Source organism: Geotrypetes seraphini, chromosome 3, assembly GCF_902459505.1.
Source record: "Geotrypetes seraphini chromosome 3, aGeoSer1.1, whole genome shotgun sequence".
Classification (NCBI taxonomy): Eukaryota; Metazoa; Chordata; class Amphibia; order Gymnophiona; family Dermophiidae; genus Geotrypetes; species Geotrypetes seraphini.
Genome location: NC_047086.1, coordinates 268,481,571 through 268,504,703, shown reverse-complemented (window position 1 = coordinate 268,504,703; position 23,133 = coordinate 268,481,571). Strand labels below are relative to the sequence as shown.

Sequence of the window (23,133 nt, the reverse complement as noted above, 5' to 3'; positions counted from 1 at the left end):
ACCATGATAGCGCAGGGAGCTGCGCTGAATGCCCTGTGCTGCTCTCGATGCTCATAGGCTCCCTGCGCTAAAAACTGCTATTGCGGTTTAGTAAAAGGGGCCCAAAGTGCAAAATATAGACAGCAGATATAAATTCTCAAAACGGCCACATTTTGATCACTAAATTGAAAATAAAATCATTTTTCCTACCTTTGTTGTCTGGTCATTATTCAAATCTTGTTGGTCCCCGGCTCTGGTTGTCTTCTGATAACTTGCTTGCCAGGGTCTCCTTCTTTCTTCTTTCTCCGTGCTAACCATCCATCTAATCATCCATCTTCTATCTTTGTCTTCCCCTTCCGTTTCTTTTCCCTCACCTGGAAGTCTGGCATCTTTCCTTTTTTTCGTCTCCATCCACAGATCCACCTTTTCTCAACTACCCTTTCATCCAGCATCTCTCCCTCTTTCCCCACCACCCCAGGGTCCACCATCTCTCCCTTTCTTTTCCCAAGTACCCCCTATCCAGTATCTCTATCCCCCCTTCACACCATCTCTTGTGTCTGTTTCTTGCATCCCTAAATCCCATTGTCCACTATCTCTCTCCAACTCCTCTGTTTTTAGACCCATTATTTCTTCCCCCAAAGTCCAGCATATGCACGTCTCTTTGAACCCCCCTTCCCTCCCTCCCTTCTATACCAGGACCCTCTTCCCCCAAAGGCCTGTCCCATAACCCTAAAGGCCTGCCTATCCCCATGAAGTCCTGCACCCCCACCCCTGAAGGCCTGCACTACCCCCTGAAGGTCTGCACTCCACCCTGAAGGCCTGCCTGTCCCCCCTGAAAGGCCTGCGTGTTCCTCTCTGGCATCCCTTTACCTAATATTAGCAGGGAGCGATTGCGGGTACTTTAGGCCTCAGAAACTGTCTTCCCTCTGCCGCGATCCTACCTCTGACATCAGAGGAGGGGCGGGACCGCAACAGAGGGACGACAGCTCCTGAGGCCTATGGAAACCTGCAAGGATTGCTAAAGTACTGGTGATCTTCTCTGCAGGCTGCTCCCTGCTAAAATTAGGTAAAGGTATGTGCGGGAGGCCAGGGAGAAAGACAGACACCACAGCACTTCCAAACTGACCCTCCCCCCTCACCCTCTAAAGCAGGAGCGGTGGCTCTGCGATTGACTGGGGTTGCCTGAGCAATCGACTGGTCAGTCACGACAATGTATTGGGCACCCCTGCTCTTTACTATTCATGTGGTTCTCCCTACCATCATCTTCAAAGATGCATTTGATCTATAACATCTGACAATCTGTAACCATCCTATGCCATACGTTAATTCCCCTACCTATTTGTATTACCCTTCTACATCTTTCTATACCATTCAAAATGGTTTCTCCCCCCGCTCACCTCCTGTAATTCTTGTCAGTCCATAGTGTCCATGTAAATACATATGTTTTTGTATAATAACAAAACAAAACATAACATTGTGCTTGTTAACCACTTAACCATAAGTTCAATGCGATTTACAAAAGATTACTAATAATAAACTTAATACATGGAATAAAATGAGTTAGTCAAATGCTTAGAAAATAGATAGGTCTTCAATTGTATTCTAAAATTTATAAGAGTGAGCTGTGAGCAGTAAAGTTCGAAATTCTTTATCGTAAAGAGCTGCTTGAGACGCTAAAGTGTGATTAAGAAATTTTTTACTTTTACAACCCTGGACTGTAGGAAAGTTAACCCTGGACTGTAGGTTCTTCTACTGTGTCTGTAGGAAGCTAAAGAAAATCTGTTAACCAAATAAAAAGGGGCTGTACCATAAAGAGCCTTGTAACAGAAGCAGCCCAATTTAAACAATACCCGAGCCTCCACAGGCAGCCAGTGCAACTCACAATAAAAGGGTGTGACATGATCATATTTCTTCAAGCTACACATCATTCTAATTGCTGTGTTCTTTATTAATACAAGTCTCGCTAGTTCTTTCTTAGTAATTGTGAGATAAATAATATTACAATAGTCAAGAAGACTTAGTAAAAGCGATTGAACCAATAATCTGAAAGCAGAATTTTTATTGTAAAACCGCTTTGAAATTTGTGATAAATGGGATAACAAATTTTAATAAAACTTGGAAACTTGGACTTGGAAACTCTCATTTCAGAAAAAGATTTAAAACTTTCCTACAGTAGAATCTCAGTTAACCAGCACCCATGGGGATTGATAGATGCTGGTTACTATCGGTATTAAAAATAGGCCTGGCTAATACTATACCCCGTACTATGCCATATATAACCTGTTTCAGACAAACTACCGGACATGTGGTAGGCAAAGCATGGGCATACTTAAGTGTGAATTGCCATGTTTATACTTAAATTTCTGCAAGAAATTGATTTTATTTTCATTTTTATTTAAAATATTACAGTATTTCTTCGATTTTTTTGCTGGTTACTTGAGTTTCGGGTAAAAGAGAGTCTACTGTATTTGATAGAGGCATTTAAAATGTTGAAAACATGTAACTATCTGGCTGCTATTTGCCTATTTGCTTATATGTAAACTACATTGAACCCTGTTGGGATTTTGGAATAAATAAGAATTATTTTGATGGCTTTATTGTTACTAATGCTTGTCCACACCTGACAAGTTGCATGGACAGTCTTTTTGAAGCTATATCTTAAATGGAAAATGGTGTTTGAAATGTTCTGATTTTTGTATGATTTATTTTGGTTTGCTAGAGATTTCAGTAAGAGTATTGCAGTAAGTCCAGAATTTGGTACCATGATTAGTTAACAGATGTTTGTTTATTTATTATTTGTCATAGTGCCTTTTGAAGCATACAGCAAAACAGTAAGCACTTTAGGCCTGGATTCACTAAAGATAATGACTCAATTGCTGTTGGCTGATTCTCTGGCTGATTTGCAAATAGCAATTGATTCACTATCAAATGAATCAGAGCATGCAAACTCACCGACTCAGTCGCTCAGTGAGCAATTGAGTCAGTGCAGAGCCCTGACAGTAGTGATAGGAGAAGCAGCCTCCTGTCACTGCTGTCAGGGCTTCTGCACACCATCTGTCCCATTAAAAAAGCCCTCTCCACCGATCCACAGCACCACCGATCCACAGACTGTCCCCCTGCAAACCCCCAAAAATGGCAAGAGAGATGCCCACCCCCTCCTGCCACCAGATGTCCCCGCCCGCCTGCTTCTGCCAGCCGATGCCATCAAACTATTAAATATGGCAGGAGGGATGCCAACTCCCTTCTGCCACCCAACACCAATGAATGGCAGGAGGGATGCCCACTCCCTCCTGCTGGTGGAGTGCCCCCTCCCTCAGCCTCCCAACCCCCCTTGGCCCCCTCCTCCCTGTTACCTTTCTTTGGGAGCAGGAATCCCTCCTGCTCCTCCGCCAGCCACCGCTGTCTGCAATGCAAGCCTTAAGCCCTGGGGAAGGGCCTATGGCCCTGATTGGCTCAGATGCCTCAAGACCCTCCCCTTGGGCAGGGTCTTAGGCATCTGAGCCAATCGGGGACTCCTTCTGTATCCCGGATACAAGGGGGGGGGAAGCTAAGGCTAAGGTCTGTGGTTCGGAGGCGCTAGTGCGAATAGAGGGCTTTTTTAATAGGACAGATGGTGTGTGTTTAAGTCATGCAGAACATCTGTCCCATTTAAAAAAAAGCAGAAGTCCTGACAGCAATGACAAGAGGCTGCTTCTCCTGTCACTACTGTCAGGGCTCTGCACCGACTCAATCGACATGCTGCCATTCATCCTTTGCCCAGAAACTAACCCCTAAAGTTATGACAGAAGCTTCGAGGCAGCAACTTCTGAGAATTGTGGAGTCCAAGTGGGGGAAAAGGAGAAAAAGGAAAAAAAATTAAAATAAAAGTTTGTGGGGTTGTTTTTTTGTGTGTGTGATCTGCTAAAACTGTACTTGTAAATGGGGCGGCTGAGGGAGGACAAGGTGATCCCGGGCCTATGAGAATCCCAGTGGCAAACCGGGAATTTCAATGTATCTCGGCCAGTTGGTGAAGGTCTAAACAGGTAACCTTAGTGGCAGTGATGAGCAATTCATTGCATTTATGAGAATAGCATTGCTACCCCATCTGTTACCATGTTGATTATAATAGGGGATAATTAAATAAATATGAATGGCCTCTTCTGTGGATGTGGTATTTCTCTCCTCTGATTACTTTGATATTACATTACATTAGAGATTTCTATTCCGCCATTACCTTGCGGTTCAAGGCGGATTACAAAAGAGATAAAAATGGTGGGTTACAATGGAAGAACATTTGTCATTTCTAGAGAGGTAAAGAGTAGATTATGTAGTTTCTGTGTGGCGGGAAGAGGGAGGGAGGAAGGACGGTAAGTTTGAAGTTAGGGCTGTTTCATGAATTTCTTGAAGAGTATAGTTTTTATTTCTTTTCTGAAGTTAGGGCTGTTTCAGGAATTTCTTGAAGAGTATAGTTTTTATTTCTTTTCTGAACATCTTGTAGTCTGGTGTCGTTATCAGTAGATTGGAGATTTGGTTATTTAGTTTAGCTGCTTGAGTGGCCAGGAGGCCATCGTATAGTTTTTTCCATTTTACTTCTTTGATTGAGGGGTGTGTGAATGGGATGTGTGTTTTTTTTGTCTGATTGAGGTGGTTTGGATGAGGCAGTTGTTCAGGTAGGTTGGGCTGTCTCCGTTTAAGGTTTTAAATAACATACAGTAGAATTTAAATAGTATTCTTTCTTGGATTGGTAGCCAATGTGAGTTGATGTATGCTTCTGTAATATGGTCGTGTTTTCTCAATGAGTAGATGAGTCTCAGAGCTGTATTTTGGATTGTTTGTAGTTGTTTAGTCATTATAGCAGGGCAGGGGAGGTAGAGGATGTTGCAGTAGTCTAGTAGACTTAGGTTTAGGGATTTTACTATAAGCTGGAATTGTGTTCTTTCAAAGAATTTCCTGACTTGTCTTAGGTTTCTCATAACTGCGGAGGATTTCTGTATTGTTTTATTTATTTGTGGTTGCATGGTGCAGCATCGGTCTATAGTTATTCCTAGTAGTTTTATGGTAATTTGAATGGGATAGTTGATTGTATTAATTTCTATATTGGTTATGGTTGGGACTTTGTCATTTTCGAGGAGGATGAATTTAGTTTTGTCTGTGTTGAGTTTCAGTTTGTGATCTTTCATCCAGGTTGCTACTTTTTCTAGTGTTCGGCGTAGTGTGTTTGTCATGGCGGTCTTTGGTTGATCAAAAGGTATGAGAATGGTAATGTCATCTGCATAATTGTAGGTGGTTATGCCTAGATTATCCAGGTATGTTCCGAGAGATGCAGTGTATAGGTTGAAGAGAGTAGGGGATAGTGGGGATCCTTGTGGTACGCCGCAAGGGTTGGACCAAGGTTTAGATTTTTCTTTATCCGATTTTACTCTGTATGTTCTGGATTTTAGGAAGCCTTCAAACCAAGAGTATACTTTATCTGAGATACCTATTTCATCCAAAAATTGCATACCTATTACATCCACAATTTGCAGATGTTATGGTCTACCAGGTCAAATGCTGTGGTAAGGTCTAGTTGTATGAGAAGTATTTTTTTCCTGTGCTGAGGTGTTGTCTGGCTGTGTCAATGAGGGAGCCTAGTAATGTCTCTGTGCTGAAGTTGGATCTAAAGCCAGATTGCATGGGGTGAAGTATATTATGGTCATCTAGACAGTTGGTGAGGTGTTTGGCTACTAGTCCTTCCGTCAGTTTGACATATAGAGATATTGAGGCAATGCATCTGTAGTTGGATGGTTGGTCTGTTGGTCCTTTTGGATCTTTTTGGATTGGGGTGATGATGATTTTGTTGAGGTCAGTTGGGAAAAGGCCATCTGTGAGCATGGTTTGTATCCATTGCAGAAGTAGAGTACGGAATTTTGTGCTGGAGGTTGTAAGGAGATATGATGGGCAGTGTTTAAGGTCACAGGATGCGTGGCTGTACTTTTTGTAGAGTTTTTATTGAATTCAGACCATTGTATGTTGGGGAATTGAGACCATGTTCTGTCAGCTGCAGTTGATTCTTTATCTGTGGGATGAATTGTGAGTTTGTTTAGGTGGGATGGGGTACAATTGAGGTTGGCTCTAGCATTTGTAATTTTGTTGAATTCAGACCATTGTATGTTGGGGAATTGAGACCATGTTCTGTCAGCTGCAGTTGATTCTTTATCTGTGGGATGAATTGTGAGTTCATTTAGGTGGGATGGGGTACAATTGAGGGGAGCTCTGGCATTTATAATTTTGTTCTTGAAGTGTTCTGCTAAGAGGGTGGCTGAGGGGGGTGGGGTATTGTTAGTGGTCATGTAAGATTTGGTGTCTATTAGGTCTTTTCATATTTGGAATAGTTTTTTGGTATCTTGGGTTTCTGTGCCTATTAGATTGGTGTAGTTTGTTTTTCTCTTGTCCTTTAGTAGTATTTTGTATTGTTTGTTAGTATTTTTCCAGGCGGTTTTCATGTGACCTAGATTAGTTTTTTCCTATTTTCTTTCTAGTCGTCTGCATTGTCTTTTAAGTAAGAATAGTTCATTGTCAAACCATTGATCTGATCTTCTGCTGATTCTAGTTTTGGTTTGTAGTGGGGCTAGTTCATTAAGGATGTTGGTAGTCAGATTGTTCCACTGTGAGATGAAGTCCTTGGGGTCACAGCCCTGGATTGTTTCATCTATTTTTGTCCAGAATTTGGAGGGGTCGATGCGTTTGCGTGAGGTGTAAGTTATTTTTTTGGGTTTAGGTATGATTTCGTTCTTGGTCCAGTGGATGTTGAAGGTGTATGTGTAGTGGTCTGACCAGAGGGATGGGGACCAGGTTCCATTAGGTGTTTGAATTTCTGGGGAGGATAGTTGATAGGTCATGAAGGCTGCGATGTCAAGTTGGTGTCCTTTTTCATGCGTGGTTTGTGGGTTTAGGATTTGGAAGAATAAGGCATTGAGAAATGATAGACAGTTTTCTGCTGGTTTGGATGCTTGGTCTTCAAAGGTGTATGTTTAGGTCTCCTAGGATGAGGTTATATTCTGCTGTTAATGAGTTTTGGTATATGAAGTTTTCAAATTCAGGTCTTACTGTAGTCCAGTTTCCTGGTGTTATGTAGCAGAGCATGCAGTTTAGTGAGTTTTTTAGAGTGGTGCTTGAGAGATGGCAGGCAAGGAAGTCCATTTGTGGGGTGGATGTTTTTTGAGTATATTTAGGGTTAGGGAGTCCTTGATTAAGATTTCTAGTCCTCCTCCTCTTTTTTTCTCTCTGCAGGTCATTGTTATTTTGTATCCCTGAGGGCAAACTTCTGTTATTCTAGGATCTGTGTCTGAGGTTAACCAGGTTTCTGTGAGGAAAAGGCAGTCTAGGTTTTCAGTTTTTATCCAGTTTTTTATGTGTTCTGTTTTAGGTCCTAAGGCTCTGATGTTTAAGTAGGCACATGTTAGGGTGGTGATATCTGTTTGGAAATTGTGAGTCGTTTCAGGGTAGATGAGTGTTTTAGGAGGAGGTTGAGGTTTGGTCTTGGGAAGTGTTCTTCTTCTCCAGGCTAAGGTAATGGGATGTTGAGCACTGGTGTGGTGGTTTGAGCTTCTAACTATTGGGGTTCTCCTGTTGTGGTGTTGGATTTTGTTTGCAGTGGAGCATGTGGGTGGGGTTGGTAAGTTGTTTGCTACTGCTTTCCAACTGGTAATGAGGAGGATTATCAGTAGGGTGGCCAGGGTGTGTGTTTGTGGGATTAGCTTCATTTTGGTGGGAGGGCGGGTAGTGGGGACGAGTAGTTGGCTGTGAGAAAGTTGTTCTTCTTGTGTTGTACCTGGATGGGTAGGAGTAAGAATTACTTTAGTGTAGATGCTGTAGAGAGCCTTGATAGTGTGACAGTATATGTTGGGAATGAAAGCTGTGGTTGAGAGTAGCAGTTGAGCAAAGCCCGACTGTGCAACATCAAGGGGGAGGGGCGGAGCATGCTCCCACACCCTGAGTGCCTTCTGCTCTGCTCCCACTCTGCCTCTGCTGCTGTTCCCGATCCAAGTTGGGAGATGGAGATTAGAAGTTAACAGATTAAGCAAAACCCGATGGTGCAAAGTTGATGGGGAGGGGCGGAGCACGCTCCCACACCCTGAGTGCCTTCTGCACTGCTCCCGCTCTGCCTCTGCTGCTGCTTCCGGTCTAAGTCGGGAGGTGGAGAGCAGAAGTTAACAGATTAAGCAAAACCTGATGGTGCAAAGTTGAGGGGGAGGGCAGAGCACGCTCCCACACCCTGAGTGCCTTCTGCACTGCTCCCACTCTGCCTCTGCTGCTGCTCCCGGTCCAAGTTGGGAGGTATGATGAAAACTTTATGAATTGAATGAATTTTTTAGGAAATTAAGTTTATTAATTTATATGGTTAATATATTCTAGTAAATATTAAATTTTCCCATATGAATTGATAAAACTAAATATTTATGAAATACTAGTGTAGATGTCTGTGTCTGTTTTTTTTCTTTGTCTCTCTCTCTCGGACGCTGTCTGTTTGTCTTTCTTTCTATCTCTGTCTCCCTGGCCCCCCTGCCTGCCTGTATTTCTCTGTTGTGCCATGCCTGCCAGTCTCTCTATGGCCCCCTTCCTATGTCCTTAGTGCCCCCAGTGCCACCTTCCTATGTCCTTAGTGTCCCATCCTATGTCCTTAGTGCCCTAAGTGCCTCCTTCCTATGTCCTTAGTGCCCCCAGTGCCTCCTTCCTATGTCCTTAGTCCCCTCATTGCCTATGTCCTTAGTGCCCCTTCCTGTGTCCTTAGTGCCCCCAGTGCCTCCTATGTTCTTAGTGCCCCCAGTGCCTCCTTCCTATGTCCCACTCACTGTCTTTCAGACTTTGTCCCCCCACCCCCAAAGCCTGCCTGCCTGCCTACCTACTTCCATCCCATCTCCCTGTGCAGTAGAACCCTTGAGCAGCATCTTTCCATTTCTATCCCCCACCCATCCTCCCTTACAGTAGAACCTGGCATTTTTCTATCCCTCCCTCCCATCCCCCTGTGCAGTAGAACCCATGAGCAGCATCTTTCCATCTCCCCTCACCCCCGCCACTACTGCCGCTGTGCAGACAACCCCACTGACCCTCCCATCCAACCCTCCCACCGCGAGACGACCGACAAGCCTCCTGGCTCCAGCAGTGTCCGCAGCACTCTAAATACGCTGCTTGCCGCCCTTCTACTGCCCTGATTTCCTCTGATGCATCCCTGATGATGTCATCAGGGACGCAGCAGAGGAAATTAGGGCAGTAGAAGGCCACAAAGCAGCGTATTTAGAGTGCTGTGGACGCTGCTGGAGCCAGGAGGTTTGTCGGTCATCTCGCGGTGGGAGGGTCAGATGGGAGGGTCAGCGGGGGTTCGGATGTGGCAGGGAGGGGTACGCCAGGGGGCGATGACGACGATGAACAGTGGGCCTAAAATGAGTCAGGGCGGGAAGAGGGGAGTGGCCAGACTGTTCCCTGCCGCCGGGTTGTAAAATAGAATCCGGCCACGGATCAGAAAACACGGCTGCATGGATCACAAAACCCTAAGCGTGCATGCGCGCTTAGGGTTTTATTATATAGGATTTCTATTTAAGGGTGATTGATTATATGTCATGAATAGGGGAAAAATATATTTCTTAGATTTATGAATTATTCAATTTAGTAAAATTCAAAAATTGATAAATTGTCATATTTAAAGGGTATTTAAATAGTTATACTTCTTAAGTAAGATTATATGTCTAGTGATAAATTTCTTAATTATATAGGATGATCAATTTTTATAGTTTTGAGGATGCCTGGGGAGGGGAGGGGCTATCATTCTGATTTTATGTCTTCAAGTTATCGTAATATAAGAAGGGGGGTTACGGGAGGGAATAGGGAAGGGTTTTGGGGATCTTATCAATATAATATTTAATAAATTAAGAAAGGGAGGGGGATTTGAGAAGAGGATGTTTAACAGAAATAGGTATTATATTCCATATATTAAATTAAGGGAAATGAAATATATGCAGGAAAATCATAATAATATGACATATTTGATGAGAGTCATATGTCCTGTAAGTAAAGATCTTAATGGAGCTTAAATTATATTCGTTAAATGTTAATGGCCTCAACCATCCTATAAAAAGAAAGAAAACACTATTGTTTTTAAAACAACAGAATGTAGATATATGTTATATCCAGGAGACTCATTTATCGGCTTTAGAGTCCCAAAAACTAGGAGACTGGGTGAAACATTGTTTTTATGCCAGAGCTGTAAGGAAAAAGGCAGGTGTAGCAATATTGGTGAATAAAAAATGTAATGCTATGTTTAAGTTGATTGCTGCTGATCCTTTAGGAAGGTGGGTACATGTTGACATGAGTCTGGGAAATATTACGCTGGCGCTTTTCAATGTAAATGCACCTAATTCGAACCAAATTGCATTTTTTTATTCTCTACAACCATTGTTACTACCACTGGCTGCTTCTAATTTAGTTGTGGCGGGGGATTTAATGCTGTTATAGATCCTTTAATGGATAAAAAAAACCTAGCAGAATTATGAAATAATTAGGATTAGAGAATTTGGTACAAAATTGTGATTAAAAGATATATGGCATATATTTCATTTTAATGATCTGGAATTTTCTTTTTGCTCCCATGTTCACAAATATTTTTCAAGAATAGATTATATATTTGTTTCAAATATCTTAGTTCAACAAGTAACACAAGCCTCCATAGATCCAATTATTCTGTCTGATCATGGAGGAGTGTGGATTAAAATTAAAATAAGTGATCAAGATAATGGTAGGCCTGTTTTGATAATACATTGCTTGGAGAACCAAATTTCATTGAGGAATTTCAGTTAAGAATAAATGATTATTTTCAAATTAATAATACGGAATATTTCTCCATGGAAACTCTATGGGATGCTTTTAAGGCAACCATGAGAAGTCAAATTATTTCATTTTCGGCATATATTAAGAAGCAATTTAAAAGACAATTTTCCAGTTTGGAATCAAAATTGGTTGATAAATGGGAATATTCTACATTACAGGCTCTCTTTAAAGCTAAAGGCAAATATAATGAGATTTCTTCTAAATTGATAAGAAAAGACTTATTTTCTCAACAAGCTTTGTATTATGGAAATTCGAATAAGGTGGGAAGATTATTGGCAAACTATCTGAAAGCAAAAAAAACGAAAAACAAAAATAGTGGCAGTAAAAGATGAAAAAGGGAACACTCATTCTCAAATTGGACTGATTTTAAAACAATTTTTAAATTTTTATAAAGACCTGTATTCTTCTGAGCTTTATTTAGATAAAGAAAAGGATGGTTTAGAATTTTTTAAAATTAATTAAGGGACCAAAAATTCCCGAGCATATAAAAGAAAGCTTTGAAAAGCCAATATCACTAAAAGAGCTGCAAACAGCGTTGAAGTCCCTTAGAGTTGGATCTGCTCCAGGTGGTGATGGTTTCACAGTAGAGGTTTATATATCATTTCAAAATACCTTATTACCTTATTTGTTAAATTTATATCAGGTCCAACTAACTAATGGTTGCATCATAGGTACTATGGCAGAATCTGTTACTATAGTTTTGCCGAAGCCAAATAAAGATCCCGCATTTGTTTCAAATTACAGGCCTATTTCCTTAATTAATGTAGATGGCAAACTTCTAGCTAAAACATTGGCTTTATGCTTGGCCAAGGCTCTCCCTTTTATTATTGGTATGCACAAACAGGATTTGTTGCTCAGAAACATTCTTCTAATAACACCAGATTGGCTTTTCATATTTTAAATTTAACAAAAGTCATGAATGATCCAGCCTTTTCTGTATCCTTGGACGCAGAGAAGGCCTTTGATCGGATAGAATGGGCCTTCATGTATCAAGCAATGGAATAGTTTGGTATAGGTTCAGGATTTATACAAATGATCCAAACATTGTATAGCTCCCCTGCTGCTAGATTGTATATTAATAATAACTTCTTAGAGCGTTTTAGTTTGCAGAGGGGGATTAGACAAGGCTGTCCTTTGTCTCCTTTGCTTTTTGATATTGTATTAGAACCCTTGTTATTAGCTATTCATCAAACGAAGGAGATACAGGGTATTCCTTATTCAGATTGGAAATATAAAGTTTCTGCTTATGCAGATGATATATTGCTTCATTTGAGAAATCCAGAAACAACCATTCTAAGCTTACTAGAATTGATAGAAAAATTTGGAAAATTTTCAGGGTACAAGATAAATTGGAGTAAATCAGAAGTTCTTCCACTTAATGTCCATTGTACAAAAGGTTTATTTGAAACATTCCCCTTTCTATGGAAAGAGGACGGAATAAAATATTTAGGCATTTGAATAAAAAACACGTTGGAAGAAACAATGAAAGTGAATGAAAAAATTTTATTATAGAAGGTAACAGAAGTGTGTAAGCAATGGAATCCTTTACATCTTTCTTGGTGGGGGAGAGTTCAAACTATTAAAATGATGATTTTGCCTGTGATTTGTTATCAAATGGGTATGTTACCAGTTTTTTTTCAGGGGTCTTTTTATAAAAAGTTAAATAATGTTCTCATAAAATTTATTTGGCTGGGCAAAAAGGCTAGAATTGCTTTAGTATCTCTACAAAAACCGATTACAGAGGGAGGGGTAAATATTCCCAACTTTTAAAGGTATCATCAATCCTATATTATGTGCCATGGTATGTATTGGATCCTCCCAGAGCCTGTTGATAATATCCCAGATTGGTTATGGTTGGAATGGTGCCTCATGTTTCCTCTGCGATTATGCCATGTACTTAGTATCAGAATGCCTAGATTATATAAAGAAAATAGATTATTTGTAGACACATGGAAAACAATAAAATATGTGAGTAATTTGTCACCTATTCCAAGTCACAAATCAACAAATCAAACTATATGGCTGAACTCTAAGATTCAAATTGGCGGATTTAAGGTCATCTGGAAGCATTGGATGATTGCAGGAATACGTGTATTAGAAGATGTTATTTCTAATGGCCATACAGGCGGGGTTCCCTGAATGGAAAACTCTTTACAATCAATATAGTTTGGAGTTCTTATGCTTTCAGGTGGATTTCCTGGGACACCAGGCCACTCAGTGGTACAAATTAATATCTGGATTTATGAATAAAAAACCAAAGACTGTTCTTCGGGACATTTGGAGCATTGAGATTAAGCATCAAATTACTGTGTCTCAATGGCCACGAATTTGGTCTTGGAGGATGAGATGTACGATGTCTGCATCTATGAGACAAACACAACACAAGCCCCTCGAAAAACCAAACAATATAATCTCACTACACTTTCGACCTGGTTTACAGCACATCACAACTACTCATGAAAGATCAGCAGAGTCCACAAAGAGAGTACTAAACATTCCACAGGTATAGAGTTCCAGAACAAGGCAGAAAAACCCACAATTCGCACATCAGCAAAACTACTTCTATGAAAATTATTAAAAGGAGGAAAAAGCCTCAAATCCACCAAACCGAGAAACTCAGGTTGAAAACAGGTGAAGTTTTACAGGGTGTAATAAAGTCAATGGCATAAAAAACCTCCTCAATAATATTTCAATGGAGAAAAGCCTTGTGCAATACAAGTGGGATATACTCTGCCTTGTATCGGGACCCCTATAATCTGAAAATGATTTGAAAAGCCAAATTCTATTAAGTGGACAGAGAGACACCGCACATCGACGGTCGCCAACGTTTCGCTAATTACAAGCTGCCTCAGGATGTGAAGCCACAGTCAATCTCTCAAATCAACTCCTCAATCAAACATGGAGGTTCCCCATGTTTGATCGAGGAACCTCCATGTTTGATGGGGAACCTCCATGTTTGATCAAGGAGTTGATTTGAGAGATTGACTTTTTCCTCCTTTTAATAATTTTCATAGAAGAAGCTTTGCTGATGTGCGAATTGTGGGTTTTTCTGCCTTGTTCTGGAACTCTATACCTGTGGAATGTTTGTGGACTCTGCTGATCTTTCATGAGTAGTTGTGCTGTGCTGTAAACCAGGTCGAAAGTGTAATGAGATTATATTGCATCTATGAGACAAACATAATTTTTCCTGTTGCATAGAGCATTCTGGACCCCTGTTCGGTTACAAAAATTAGATTGCTCTAAGTTTGATAGATGTTGGCATTGTCATCTTGAAGCAGGGACTTTAGACCATTTATTGTTCTATTGTCCATTTATTATGGCTTTCTGGAAATCAGTTTGGGCCCAAATTAATAGTTTATTAGAAAATCACGTGGCATTATCGTATGATACAGTATTATTTGGCATGTCTAAGAGGGCTAAGAGCCAAATATCTTCCAAAAATAATAAACTCTTACTTATTTTAACAGGAGTCGCCAAACAACAAATAACATGTAATTGGAAAAATTGGAATAGATTAAACTACAGTTTTTGGTGGAATTCAGTATGTCATATTTATAAAATGGAAAGAACATTAGCTATTCAAAAAGGGAATTTTAATAAATTTCAAGATGTGTGGGGGCCATTAACAAATTATTGCAATGAATAGGTATTTTTTCCCTGATTTGTACAAATGAAAGAACGGGGAGGGGGGATTTTATTATATGATATATGCATTATGAGGTATTGAAAGGATGGGAGGTAAAGGGATAATTCTATCTAATATGAAGAATTGTAGATTTAAAGTGATGCATTTATGTTAAAATGTTACTTTTTGATGTACTTGATGTAAGTTATAAAAATGAATAAAGAAATGGAAAAAAAAAGGAATCCCACCAACATTCACAACCCCCTTCATGGCTCCAGCCATCCCTCCTCATCCGTAGGTCCGGCAGCTCCAGGCCTTCCTAACTCGCAGGATCAGCAGCTCCAGCCCCCCTCATGGGTCCAGTGCTCTAGTAAGCTTCCCTCTCGAAGGAGGGGTACACCAAAATCTTCCTCTCACAAGGATTTCCTAAAGGATGCGTTAACTGGGGGTTAATCAGGGAATAGCCAGGTCAACCTAGTTCCTATTGGGTTGGTTCTAGTCATAGTGGAAGATTAGGTGGGTAGTGTTAGGAACCAGCTACCCCTATTTCCCCAGAGTGTTGCTTTGCCCCATAGTAAAGAAGACCGGATGACATTGCCATTTGACTTGAACTAATTTGCATACAAGTGAATTGCAGAGAAAAGGTTTGATTTATTAAGAAAAGAGACTCCTAAAGCCTTAAGTTCGATTCCTGACAGGGAGGGAAGCTTTATTTTTGTGCCCCTCAGCCCTTAAGGGACATTTTGAGGGGGGTGAAGAGGGACCTCACCCTGAACTGAAAGGTGGGCTGATTAATGGACTCCCAGTAGAAAGGTGCATAGTTTGAGTTCTTGGAAATAAGAATGCCTGGACAACCCTTGAGGGGAGGAGTGCTGCTGGCCTAGTACTTAACCCTTGATAAGCCTACAACTTATTCTGAGCATTATCACACCTGTGCCCCCAAAGAGTGTGACAGGCAGCCAGTTAGTGATATGCTGCTTAAATCTGGTGTGGTCCCCCTGAAACAGGTTGTTTATCACTAGGCAACTGCCTAGAATTACTCTTCCAATTGGTCTTTCAAAGAGCACCACTAAGAATGGCTGTAAGAAAAATATGTAAACTTTATTTGGCCAATGGCCTCAAAATCATAGTCCTTATCATGAGCTGGTAATGCAACAAAAACATAAGCCCATTACAGGTTTTCATGAAAGCAAAATATATTCAATAGAAAAGATTTATATTTTAAATCCAAAATCAGGTTTAACCCAGTCGCTGGTTCTAGGCTTGGTAAAAGCCTCATTCTGGGAATGTTTGAAAGTTTTCACTAATGGTTCTAAAGGACAGTCTTAGTCATAAACCAGGATGGTGGTTAGCAGTGAAAATAAACTAGCATTCACTCACAGAGATTTTCACCATGTTTAAGAGAGAAATGCAGGCACTGTGCAATCAATGGGCTGCTATGGAAACAGCTAGCAGCTGGTATCTGAGCATCATAATAATTTTATTCTTATATACCGCCATACAGAAAAGTTCTAGGCGGTTCACAAGGTGAGCTAATACATGGGATACAGATAAAATACAAATTAGAATAATGGACTTAAAAACAGGTAGAGACAGAAAGCATTTACAATATAATGCAGAAAATACCGGCATGGCAGGGAAAGAAGTAATACATAGAACAGATAAAATACATCAAGTTGAATATAAGGAACTTGATTGAAAAAGTGAAGCAGAATGTATTAATTACCAGCCTATCAAAGAGTTGAGTCTTTAACAATTTTCTAAAATCAAGATAAGAGACCTCTAACATAATTTTTCCAAGCCATACATGGAACTTTGTCAGCAATGATTCATAAACACAAAACAGGCTGAGTTTCCTGCCCAACATTTAGCTTAGTTTAACCACTGCTCTGCTCAGGGAAAGAAACAGAGAAGAAAAATGCAGAAAACTGTACAGTTCCCAAAATACCTTGTCTTACAGTACCCACAGTCTGCATACTAGGAAAAAGCAGCAAAGGAAATCATCCAGCAAACTCACATTTATTTCAAGCCACTTCCATTTGCTCTAGCCAAACCTGAGCTGCAGCACTGTTGTCCTCAACAATCATAGCCTCACCCAGCTCTGAGGAAAACTACTCTGAAGGCAGGTTACCTTCAGCTTGCTCCTCTGTCATTTCCCAATCCGTGCTGTATACCTCAGCTGGCTGGTCTGTGGAAAGCCCAGTCCTCCAGTGAGCTTACTATCTCCCTCCCTGCTGAGCCTCGGCTTCTGAGGGGGAAGGGCTTTCCTTCCTCAGTTTGTGACGTTTCTCTGAAAGAAAACTTTTTCTGGTTTCTGCCTTACAGGAACTGGGTAATAGCAGGGCAAAGATTTCCTGCTTGGTTTAGGCACTGCCTCAGGTAAGGCAAACCTTTCCTGTTCTGTCTCAGTCTCATCTTTACTGTTCATAGGGTAGTCAGCTAAATTACTGTCATGGGCTCTGACCTCCTGCACCAGAGTTTATATGATTTTCTGAATTTTCCTTTGATAAACCTTGGGATTACAGTAGGTTTGTCACATTATCCAAGCTCAGACTGGCGAGGGTTCAGCACTGGTGATAGTATTGTGAACAGGACACTCAGCCTACAGACTCTGGTAGGCAGTGACAGGACACTTCATCTAGCCTTGTGTAGGCGGTGCCAGAAATGTGACACATGCTAAGTGAATGAAGGAAGAGAGAATGAAATACTGAACACAGCAGAGAGAGACACACACACAGGGTGATATCAGAAACAGAGGGGAAATAACGGGCATGGAGAAGAGAATAGGGCAGGGACACAAAGGGAGATGCTGCATGAGAATTGTACATGGACAGAGAGGGGCAATACCAGACATGGGAGGGGGTTATATGGACACAGAGGGAAAGTGCTAGATGTGGGAGAGAATAGTAACACAGAAGGGAGATAAATAATGCGGGACGTAGAGTAGTGCTGATAAATACATAGCGATGGATACAGGAACGGGGAAGTATAGGAGAGACAGAGAAGGGAAAGATAAGTACACAAAGATGGAAAATGGATGGTGAGCACGGAGAAGAAGACATGTCAAATGAGCAGGAACCAAGAATGGAACCAACATGATTTGAAAAATAAAACGACCAGATAACAAAAGGTAGAAAAATAATTTTATTTTCTATTTTGTGGTTAGAATATATGAGAATTGAAATGATTATCCTGCCAGTGCTGGTGTTAGACATGGGTACGGCCAAGGGCAGAAATTTGTAAGGGGACCCCAAAGAATATTACTAGGCCATGCCATCTTTAGCTTCCAGCAGGTTTAGGACTTTCTGTAGCCTGAGGGCAGTTGTCTTAATTGCACTCCTTGGATTAACAACATCCCTGGCATGTGTGATCTTTATATTTTTCACAGTATAGGAAGAAATGGATCTTTCTATTTTTGTGTGTGTTGTACTTCATGGAAGATGTGGCTTCTTGGGATTTTGGTTTAATTTATGTTTATCATTTTTGGCCAACTATTATATATCTGGCATTTGTGTTCTGTGTGTGTGACTGAGTGTGAAAGAGTAAGGGGTTATCTTCCACTAATTCTACCATTCCACCTCCATATAGCAGGGACTTCCAGCCCAAGATTGAATGGACTACATATCCCAGACCTCACTATTTCTTGGTTAATTTCATTGGTAAATTGTTTTCTAGATTCTGACTATTTTCCTACATCGATGGGTCATATAGGTCTTACCATTTTATTGAAAGGTCCATCCTTAGATCAATATGTTCTGACAAACTATCACCCAATTGTTAATATACCTTTATTTACCAAATTAATTGAGTCCATAATCCAGTGTATCTCAAACTGTGTGCTGAGGCAAACTGAGATTCCAAGTATGCTGCGGCACACTGAAGAATAAGAGGTTTCTTTAAGCTGCCTTCCCTACGAGAGCTGACATCGGCTATTCAGCAAGCGTGGGCAGGCTGGATGCTGAAGTGATTGCAGCTGCCTGCCCTGCACTGCTAGAGACACGAGCCATGTGCCGTCCACTGAGGAGGCTCTGACAAAGGTACAGGTGGATGGGGGATGATTGAAAAAGGCAGGGGGAGGTACCAGAAGATAAGATGCTGCTAATACCATGGAGCGGCTTATCTTCCAGTTTTTAAACATAGGCCACCCTTTCTGTGGCCTATACATGGGGGATGCCTATGGAGAGGTGCAGCCTATATGCAGGAAATACGGTATATTTGCTGTGTATATATGAAAAATGAATGGAAAAAATTGCTTTGCAATTAGTAAAGGGGATGAGATCAGGGGCAGAGCTTTGGGTAGGCCTAGGGAGATCTGTGGTTGGGGTACTTAGTTGATATTTGTTAGACTTAGGGGGTATTTAGCTTGAACTAGTTGAAAAACACTGCTGTAGGCAAACAGCTGGAGCCAGTGCCTCTCTTTCTCTCTGGCCCTCTTCCCTGCCGGCACCACCTTACTGGCATCTAAGGGCCCATCTGGAGGGCCTCTGTACATGCACGGACATCAACGTGATGTCATCACGCATATGTGTGATGTCATCATTGCGACATCTACACACTTCTGGGTGCCTCAAGCCGTAGCCACTATCTTTAGGGTGCTCTGGCTCAAAAAAGTTTGAGAGACACTGCCATAATCTCTAAACAATTATCAAGTTAAAACTGACAAGTTTTCCATACTATCTCCATTTCAATATGGCTTTCAAGGATGACTTCAGCAAAGGAAGATCTTGCTTGACGAACTTGCTGCACTTTTTCAGGGGAGTAAACAGGCAGATAGACAAGGGTGACCCGGTCGACATTGTATATCTGGATTTTCAAAAGGCGTTCAACAAGACCCCGCATGAAAGACTACTTCAAAAAATTGCGAGCCATGGAATCGAGGGTGAAATACTCACGTGGATTAAAAACTGGTTGGCAGATAGGAAACGGAGAGTGGGGGTAAATGGACAATACTCGGATTGGAAAAGCGTCACGAGTGGAGTGCCGCAGGGTTCGGTGCTTGGGCCCGTGCTCTTCAACATATTTATAAACGACCTGGAAATTGGTACGATGAGCGAAGTGATTAAATTTGCAGACGATACGAAGTTATTCAGAGTAGTGAAGACACAGGGGGATTGCAAAGACCTGCAATGTGACATAAACATGCTGAGAAATGGGCCATGACATGGCAAATGAGGTTTAATATGGATAAGTGTAAGGTGATGCATGTCGGTAACAAAAATCTTATACACGAATACAGGATGTCCGGTGAGACCCCTCAGGAAAGAGACTTGGGAGTACTGGTCAACAAGTCAATGAAGCCGTTCACACAATGTACGGTGGTGGCGAAAAGGGTGAACAAAATGCTAGGAATGATTAAAAAGGAGATCACAAACAGGTTATCATGCTGCTGTACCGGGCCATGGTATGCCCCCACATGGAATACTATATCCAGCACTGGTCGCCGTACATGAAGAAGGACACAGTATTTCTCAAAAGGGTCCAGAGAAGAGTGACTGAAATGGTTAAGGGGCTGGAGGAGTTGCCGTACAGTGAGAGTTTAGAGAAACTGGGCCTCTTCTCCCTTGAAAAGAGGAGACTGAGAGGGGACATGATCGAAACATTCAAGATAATGAAGGGAATAGACTTAGTAGAGAAAGACAGAGGGCACTCTCTAAAGTTAAAAAGGGATAGATTCCGTACAAACATAAGGAAGTTCTTCTTTACCCAGAGAGTGGTAGAAAACTGGAACGCTATTCTGGCGGCTATTATAGGGGAAAACACCCTCCAGGGATTCAAGACAATGTTATGATGTCCTGATGAACCAAAACGTACACAGGTAAGGCTAAACTCAGAGCACTGGTCTTTGACCTAAGTGCCTCTGCGGGAGCAGTCTGCTGGGCACGATGGACCACTGGTCTGACAAAGCAGTGGGTGGTAATTCTTATCTTCTTATGTTCTTTCGCTCCAACTACAGAACAGAAACTTTACTGTTATCCTTGATCGCCAAAATTCAAAGCTTACTTTCACAGAATCATTTTGCAATTTTATTGCAATTGATGTTGTGAACCATGATATTCTTATTCAACTATTGTCTGATTTAGGTTTAGAGAGTAACATCCTCAATTGGTTCAAAGGATTTCTGTTATTGCGATCATACATGGTAAATTACAATGGTATAACATCTACCACGTGGTCTTCAGACTGCGGGATTGCTCAAGGTTCACCATGGTCCCCAGTTCTTTTTGTATTTATATGACTATATCAAATTTCTTTCCATTAAGCTCTATTGAAACTTTATTCATATATGCCCATGATATTTTTATTTTAAGGAAGTAGATTGGAATTTGAACAATTTTTCTGCTATTATTAATTCATATATTTCCAAACTATCCCATTGGTCACTTCAAGTCCAAATGAAATTAAATGAAGCAAAAATGCTTTGGTTTGGTCCTGAATTTGCAAATATTCCAAGCACAGTTACACTTAATACTGGTGAAGTTCTACCAATAGAGTTCTCTTCTAGAATATTAAGAATCATTTTAGATTCTTCTCTTTCTTTCCATATCAGGTAAATCATCTGATTAAGAAATGTGTTTTTAGCTTCTGCCCTTTATTTTACAAACTTCATTTTGTAGTATTAGTCCAGTCAGCAGGGCAGCTTAGCTGGACTATTGCAGTTCTATCTATGTTGATTTAAGTAAAAGGAATCAGAAAAGGTTACAATTATTACAGAACACTGCGGCATGACTAATTTTTGGAAAGTCAAAATTTGAGCACGTTACTCCATTGTTTAAGAACTTACACTGGCTCCCATTTTGTTAGAGTTCAGTTTAAATGTGCTTGTATTGTTTATAAAATTATTCATGGATTGTTTGAGTCTCTGATACCCTTAACTTTAAACTCTTCAATAGAAGAAAAGTTATCTTTTCTTTCGGTCAAAGGTTCTCGATCAACTAGCAAAATGGCTCAATCTTTTTCCTTCCTATTGACTGCACTGAGTGACCTTCCCATTCAGATATGAACATGTATTTCATTTCATGTCTTCCGTAAAATTTTTAAAACTATAATGTTTCAACATTTTTTAGAATGTAATTCCTAATGATTTATCTTAAAATCAACATATCTTTGTAAACATGTTTTTATTGTAAACTGAGTCAAGCCCTTAACATTTTTATAAATGATATTGCTGCAGGGCTGTCAGGTAATATTTGCCTCTGTGCAGATGATACCAAAATCTGTAATAGAGTAGACATTCAGGATAGTGTGAATAACAGGAAGAAAGACATGGCAAAGCTTGAAGAATGGTCTGAAATTTGGCAGCTAAAATTTAATGCTAAGAAATGCAAGGTCATGCATTTGGGCTGCAAAAGCCCAAAGAAATGGTACTGTTTAGGGGGTGAAGAACTTAAGTGCATGACAGAAGAGTGGGACTTGGGTGTGATTGTATGTGATGATCTTAAGGTGGTCAAACAGGTTGAAAAGGTGACGGCGAAAGCTAGAAGGATGCTAGGGTGAGCAGGAAAAAGGAGGTATTGATGCCCCTATATAAGACTCTGGTGAGACCTCATTTAGAATATTGTGTACAATTCTGGAGGCCACACCTTCAAAAAGATATTTAAAAAATAGAGTCGGTCCAGAGAAAGGCTTCTAAAATGGTGTGTGATCTTCGTCATAAGGCATATGGGGACAGACTTAAAGAGCTCAATCTGTATAATTTGGAGGAAAAGTAGGAGAGGGGAGATAAGACAGAAATGTTTAAATACCACCTCAAGTAATTTTATATTACTCCCCAGAGATGGGCTGTGGTCCCACAATAAACATTTAATACAAAAAAGGTGGAGAAAAAGCCTCAAATTGCATAAATATTCAGCAATCAATAATGATTCAAAGCTGCTTAAATTCTTTTCATTGGCAAAAAACTCTACCACCATAAAGCACAGTTACTTACAATAACAGTTGCTATCTAGGGACAGCAGGTAAATATTCTAAACATGTGGGTGACATCATCCACGGAGCCCTGTAGCAGACAGCCTCGCAAGCAGACTTGCTTGTAGAACTTTCAAAGAATTTGCGAGTACTGCATCACGTATGCGCGAGTGCCTTCCCGCCAAACGTAGGTTGTGCGTCTCCTGTGAGGCACCTCAGTTCAGATAGCTAGCTAAGAAGCCAACCAGGGGAGGTGGGTGGGTTGTAAAAATATCTGCCTGCTGTCCTTGGATAACAACTGTTACGGTAATTAACTGTGCTTTATTCCAAGACAAGCAGGCAGCATATTCTCAACATGTGGGTGACCTCCAAGCTAACCTCCAAGCTAACCCAGAATCGGATGGTGGGAGAGTTGGCAATTTAGGAGAATAAATATTGTAAAACTGACTGGCCAAAATGGCCGTCCCGTCTGGAGAAAGTATCCAGACAATAATGAGAGGTGAATATATGAGGACCAAGTGGCAGCCTTGCAGATTTCCTCAATAGGAGTTGATCTGAGGAAAGCTACAGACGCCACCATAGCTCTAACTTTATGGCCTGTGACTCAACCCTGCAGAGGGAGACCAGCCGGAGCATAGCAAAAAGAGATGCTAGCAGCCATCCAGTTGGAGATGGTTCGCTTGGAAACAGGATGCCCCAACTTATTGGGATTGAAGGAGATGAAAAGTTGAGGAGCAGTTCTGTGAGGTTGAGTGCTTTGCAAGTAGAAAGGCAAAGCATGTTTA

General features: G+C 40.9%; 1 protein-coding gene across 1 annotated transcript in view; it reads left to right on the top strand.

Annotated features, from left to right (window-relative positions):
* Window positions 1–23,133, top strand: part of PCNX2 (pecanex 2) — a 1,104,481-nt gene that overhangs the window by 520,755 nt on the left and 560,593 nt on the right. The window lies entirely within an intron of this gene.